The 6000-nt window shown below is 43.5% G+C and overlaps 1 non-coding gene across 1 annotated transcript; it reads left to right on the forward strand.

Annotated features, from left to right (window-relative positions):
- The first annotated feature begins 5498 nt into the window (after positions 1 to 5498).
- Positions 5499 to 5694, forward strand: LOC142095880 (U2 spliceosomal RNA). Its single transcript, XR_012678024.1, has one exon. It is a non-coding gene; the product is annotated as a U2 spliceosomal RNA (small nuclear RNA).
- Positions 5695 to 6000: the final 306 nt, after the last annotated feature.

The following is a 6000-nucleotide window of genomic DNA, read 5'->3' on the forward strand; positions in this document are numbered from 1 at the left end:
GGACTGAGGGGCATTCGGGGGTCCTTCTCGCAAAGGGCCCCTAGGATAACGAGTTGGGATCCCGGGAAGAGCAGTGTTTTTTTTCCCTTTTCAGATTTGTCTTTTCGGAGTCCTATTTTGGACTGCCAGAATGTCTGGACTAAAGGACACCATCCGGCTGCAGATGAGTGGAAGAAACGGAATCAAAACCATCGTGGAAGAGGTCTTGTTGAGTCTGGCTGGAGTACGCAGGTACGAGATTTTTTGTATCCAGGAGATTCCTTCAAAAGATGCTTTTGATGTCACCTTCGTGGACAAAGGGATTTGTCAAGATGCCCTGGAGAAATTACGGAAAGCAGGAGGGACAGAGGCTATGCGGGGAGTTTCCATCATACCAGAACCCGAGGGTGAGACTATGCTAACAATGCATTTATTTAATCCTTTTGTGGAAATGAAGCTTATTTTTGCGTTTTTAAGAAGGTATTGTACTTCGGTGAAAGGGGGGGAGCAGCAGACAAACCTATGTGGCATTTTCAACGGAAACCTGTTATTTTGGGTTAAGTGGAGGCGTGATGCAGATGGACAAGGTATACTGAGTCATCCCCCTTCGTCTTTCTCCTTTTCTGATGTGAGAGGCTACCTGTATTACAGGGGACAACCTTATACTTGTAGGAGATGCTCCAGGCTTGGGCACGACAGAAATACGTGCCCCTACAGAGACCCATGCAGAAATTGTAAAGAGGATGGGCACAAGGCTGCAGAGTGTCCAAAGCCCAAGGAATGCGAGTTATGTGGCAAAGTGGGCCATTTGGCAAAATTATATGATATGATATATGCCCATGATGAGCAGAGAAATAAATCACCCAGGGTCTGGGCTATGATACATGCAAAAAAATTTGAAGCAGAAAACGAGCGTGCAGCTAATAAGAATGTGGATTCAAGTGTTTCTCACAGAGCAGACGGCGCTGCGGCCGTTTCAGCCGTTGGAGAGGAGCGCGCGCTGAGAAGCGATGGAGGGGAGGGACCCCCCGCCAAATCTACAGTTCAAACTGGGCTGCCGCGCGATGTAGCCCCGCCCCCTGGGGTGATGGAGGATACCGAGACGGGGAGACCGACGGCAACTGTACTTGGGACCGGGTTAGTAACTCCACCTGGAGCCGTGCCTGTTACCGTGTCAGCGGGTGAGTGTACCAGCAATACCAATGTGTCCTCTGTTTCTCTTGCTGTGCCTGCGCTAAATGATGTGTCTCCCGCTGTGTCTGATCTCCCTGCGGGGTCTGGAGCAGCGGCTGCCCCCCCCGCTGTGCCTATGCTAAGATCTGATGTGGAATCCCTCGAGTTAACTACGGCTGGTTATAGTGGGGAGCTCCCCGCTGCGCAAATGCCTCTGTCCAACGTGTCATCCCCTGCTATGTCTGAGGATCTTACCAGGACCCCTGCTGTTTTTAAATCCGCTCCAGCCAGTGAATCCCCTGTGGGGACAGGGATAGACCTGACGTCTGAGTCCCCAGTGGTGCCTTTACAACGATCTGCATACAAGGATATTAGTGACTCTGACAGCCAGTGTAGTAAGGATGGTGTCCGTGGTGCTGAAGTGGTCAGCACGGGTGCTGCAGCAGGAGAGAGGATGGATGTAGTCTCTAGCGATGAGGATCTACATTGCCAGAGGATCCCAGCTAGATGCTGTGATGACTTTTTAAGTAATGTAAAAAAAAAACCCAGAAGAGGAGAAGTCTTTAGTCCAATAGAAGTTCCTGTTTTTACTCAAAATCTACCGTTGCCTAGTTCTTTCTCACCTTCTAGTGTTTTTTCTGCAGATTCCCCCAGTTCATTGGTAATGGGAGAGGAATCTGGGGATTCTCTCATGGACACGAGCGACTATCCTAAGAGGGATGAAGGCTGAGTGCCGCCTATAGACTGTGGATGGGAGCTCAACAATGAGCTAGTTCTTCAAAAAAGAATATGACCCTGGTGTCCCTTAATGTTAGGGGATGCAAATCCAGGGCCAGAAGAGCAGCGGTCTTGGACTTTGTGGCTGGGAAAGGGGGCAATGTAATATGTTTACAGGAGTGTGGCATAGACATATCTCCAAAAAAAGAGGAATGGGTGTACGGAGATTCTGTTTGGAGCGGATCCAAAAACAATAGAAATGATGGAGTTGGGGTGTTGGTGCAGGGTAGGGGGTATAGCATAGAGTGTTACACAATTATTGAGACGGGTAGATGTGTGATGGTTACTGTAAATTGTGATGGGTGGCGGGTTAGGGTGATAAATGTGTATGCACCAGCAAATAAAAATGAGAGAAAGGAGTTATTTGAGAGAATGGAATATTTTGTGCCTGGAAGGATACCGGTTGTGATTGTGGGAGACATGAATGTCATGATTGATAGAGGGGTTAAAAGGGGTTTGAAAGATGTAAAGATTGATGTCACGGGTAATATGTTGAAGAGAATGATTGTTGATTTTTCACTGGTTGATATGGCGAGTGAATGTGTTGTAGGAAGGCCTCTGGCGACCTACAGGGCTGATAGGGGAGTGATTGAGTCACGTATTGATTATGTGTTGGCTGCGAAAGAAATCACGTGTGTAAGTTTTGAACAAATGAGAGTGGGTTTCTCTGATCATGAATGTATTAAATGTAGGATTGAAAGTAAAGGCGAGGGTAAGTTCGGAAGAGGTGTGTGGAAATTGAATGTTAAGTTGCTTGAGAATAAGGACGTGAGAGACCGGTTCCTTGTATGTTATGAGATATGGAAGAAGAGGAAAGATTTTGGTTGTGTTCTAAAATGGTGGGATTGGATGAAGGGGCGAATTGCTGTGTTTTTTAGAAAGAATGGGTATAGAGAGGCGAGATTGAAGAAAGAGAAGTATGATTGGATGAATAGGCGGCTGGTATATTTGTATTGGATGAGAGAGTGTGGCTATGATGTGACTGAGGAGATTGTTGAGGCGAGGGAGGTGATTAAAAGAGATATGGAGGAAAGGGGCCGGCAGATTATGTATAGAGCAAAAGTGGAGAGAATGGAGAAGGATGAAAAGTGTAATAGATTTTTCTTTAAAAAAGCGTGTGATGGTAAGAAAGATATGGATGTGATTATGAGGGAGGATGGGTGTGAGGTTGGTGGGGATGAAATGACGAAAGTGGTTGAAAGGTTTTATGGTGTCTTGTATGAAAAGAAAGATTGTGATGAAAACATGGAGGATGAGGTGTTGAGTGCGGTGGTGGATCAGGTAAATGAGAGTGATTGTGGTGCATTAGTAAGAGATGTGACTGAGAATGAAGTGAAAGGTGCTGTGGATAGTATGGCCAGGAACAAGACACCTGGTAAGGATGGACTACCTGTAGAGTTTTATAGTATGTGGTGGGATATTGTGGGTAAGGATGTGGTTGAGATTATGAAGTATATGTTTATGACTGGTAGGATGAGTGTGTCAATGAAAGAGGGTGTGGTTGTTCTGATTTATAAGAAGGGTGAAAGGAAATGTTTGGAAAATTGGAGACCAATTACCTTGTTGAATGTGGATTATAAGATTTATGCAAAAGTTGTGGCGAATAGGATGAGAGGGGTGATTGATCAGGTAATTGGTGAGGATCAGGTGTGTGCGGTGCCTGAAAGGAGAATACATGATAATTTAATGTTGTTGAGAGATATGATTGGTGATTGTATGGATAGGGGGAAAAGAGTGTTTGTGATGGCTCTTGATTTTGAGAAAGCGTTTGATAGGGTGTCTCATGTTTTTATGTTGAGAGTACTGGTGAGAATGGGGTTTCCAACTGTGTTTGTTGAGAAAATTAGGGGGATGTATGATGGGGTGACAAGTCGAGTGTTAGTGAATGGTGTCTTGAGTGAGTGTATCAAGATTGAATCTGGCGTACGACAGGGTTGTCCTTTGTCTCCGATTGTGTTTATATGTGTGATAGAGCCTTTATTGTGTATGTTGAGGAAGGATAAGGTGATGAGAGGTATTATGATTCCGGGATGTAGAGGTAAATGTGTTAAAGTGCTTGGATATATGGATGATGTGATTGTGGGGGAAAATAAGGCAGCGCTGGATAGGGCAAAATTAATAATTGTTTTTTTCTGTGGGGCGTCTGCTTTTAAATTAAATTGGGGGAAGTCCAAAATTAAGATGTTTGGGGAGGGAAGGGTGTGTGATAATGAGATGGAATGTGTGGCAGGTGGAATAAAAGTACTGGGTGTGGTGTTTAATGAGGATCTGAAAGGGAAAGAAAGTTGGGAGGAATTGAGAAAGAAAGTCGAAAGGAAGTTGTGTTTTTGGAATTTGAGGTGTTTGACGATGACTGGGAAAGTGTTGATTGTGAAAGCGATTGTGTTACCTATGATACTGTATGTGTCCAATGTGTTTCCGCCTGGTGTGTTTGTGGTGAGAAAGTTGGACAGGATGTTGTTTTTGTTTTTCTGGGGATGTAAGATGGAGCGATTGAAGCGGGAAGTGGTGAGAAAGGACAGGATGAAAGGGGGAATGGATTTTCCGAATGTGGAGGTGTTTGTGAATTTGAATTACGTGGCGCAAGTGTTAAGATTGAGTGGAAAGGAAAGTAAGGCAGCGAGTATGGTTAGATATATGGCTGGGTGGATGTGTGAGTTCAAGTGGCACGAAAGGGATTTGAGAGTGCCAATGGCGTTTGTAATAAGAGAATGGTATAAGGTGATTGGGAAGTTTGTGAGAAAATGGGATTTGTGTGGGATTTGTAAGAAGGACTTTATGGAAAGGAAGAAAGTTATGAAAGTGTTGCGTGACAGAGAGAATGTGTGTAATATTGATTGTTTAAATAGGAAAGAGACAAAGGATACGTGGGAGAAAGTGAATATGAGTTGGTTGAATAATAGACAGAGGAGCATTGTGTGGATGAGTTTGCATGGTGTGTTGCCGATGCGAGAGGTATTGAAAAAAAGAGATTTAACTAGAACGGAGGAATGTCCCAGGAATGATTGCAGAGGGTGTGAAAGTATAATGCATTTGGTATGGAATTGTAAATATGCGCAAGAAGTATGGAAGAGGTTAGGTGGGTTGTGTAAGGAGTTAACTGGTGTAAGAAAGGTGACATGGAAGGTTGCATTGTTTGGACTGGGTGCATGTGGTAAAATGAACGTTAGAGTGTTATGGTTCCTTATGGTGTGTGTACTGGAATCTTTGGGATGTTAGGAATGTATATGTGTTCAAGAAGGATGAAATAGGGGTGAATGAATGCGTCAAAATGATTCTGGGGAAATTGTACATGGGGTATGTGTGGGACAAGAGAGTTAGGGGGGAGTGTGATGCAGAGGGTATTTGGAAACACAAAAAATGGAAACACATGGTTAGACTTAGATAAGAGGGTGGAGTGTGGTGTGGTTTGTTATAATGGGTGGGGGAGTTGGTGTTTGGTTTTTTTTTTATTGTGTTCTGTAAATAATAATAAATTGAAAAAATATAATTTAGAACCATGGTGATGAGTTGAAGAAACGTTGCACAGAGGATCAAAGTGATGGGATGACTCCTTCGGGAGTCACGCAACAGTTTTTTTTAACCTGAATGGTTTTAAAAAAAAAAAAAAAATCTGTTCTTATCAGTTTAATATCTGATACGTCCCCTATCTGGGGGCCATATATTAAATGGATTTTTAGAACAGGGAGATGGAAGAAGAGCTTGCTCTGTCCACTCCACGCATTGACCTGGTATTGCAGTACTTCCAGGACCGGTGCACTTCTCTTATCCAGTTATCCAAAAATAGAATCATGTCTCTTTTCAGAAACAAAAAAGCATAAGAACAGATTTTTGTGTCCTGTGTCTTATTTCGTGTCAATTTATTGTGTCTTTTTGTTGTTTTGTTTCTTATCTCTTTTAGCAAAGAAGCATTTGCAGATAAGAAGACCCTTTTCTTTGTCCAAAAGGATTACTGAATTGATCCAATTATTCCTTTAATGGAGCAACTTGTGATTTGCAAATTCAATTGGATCTCCGAATGAATGAAACTATTAATCTGACGTAGTGTGTCTCCCTCTTGTGGACCCAGTG

This window comes from Mixophyes fleayi, chromosome 6, assembly GCF_038048845.1.
Source record: "Mixophyes fleayi isolate aMixFle1 chromosome 6, aMixFle1.hap1, whole genome shotgun sequence".
Lineage (NCBI taxonomy): Eukaryota > Metazoa > Chordata > Amphibia > Anura > Limnodynastidae > Mixophyes > Mixophyes fleayi.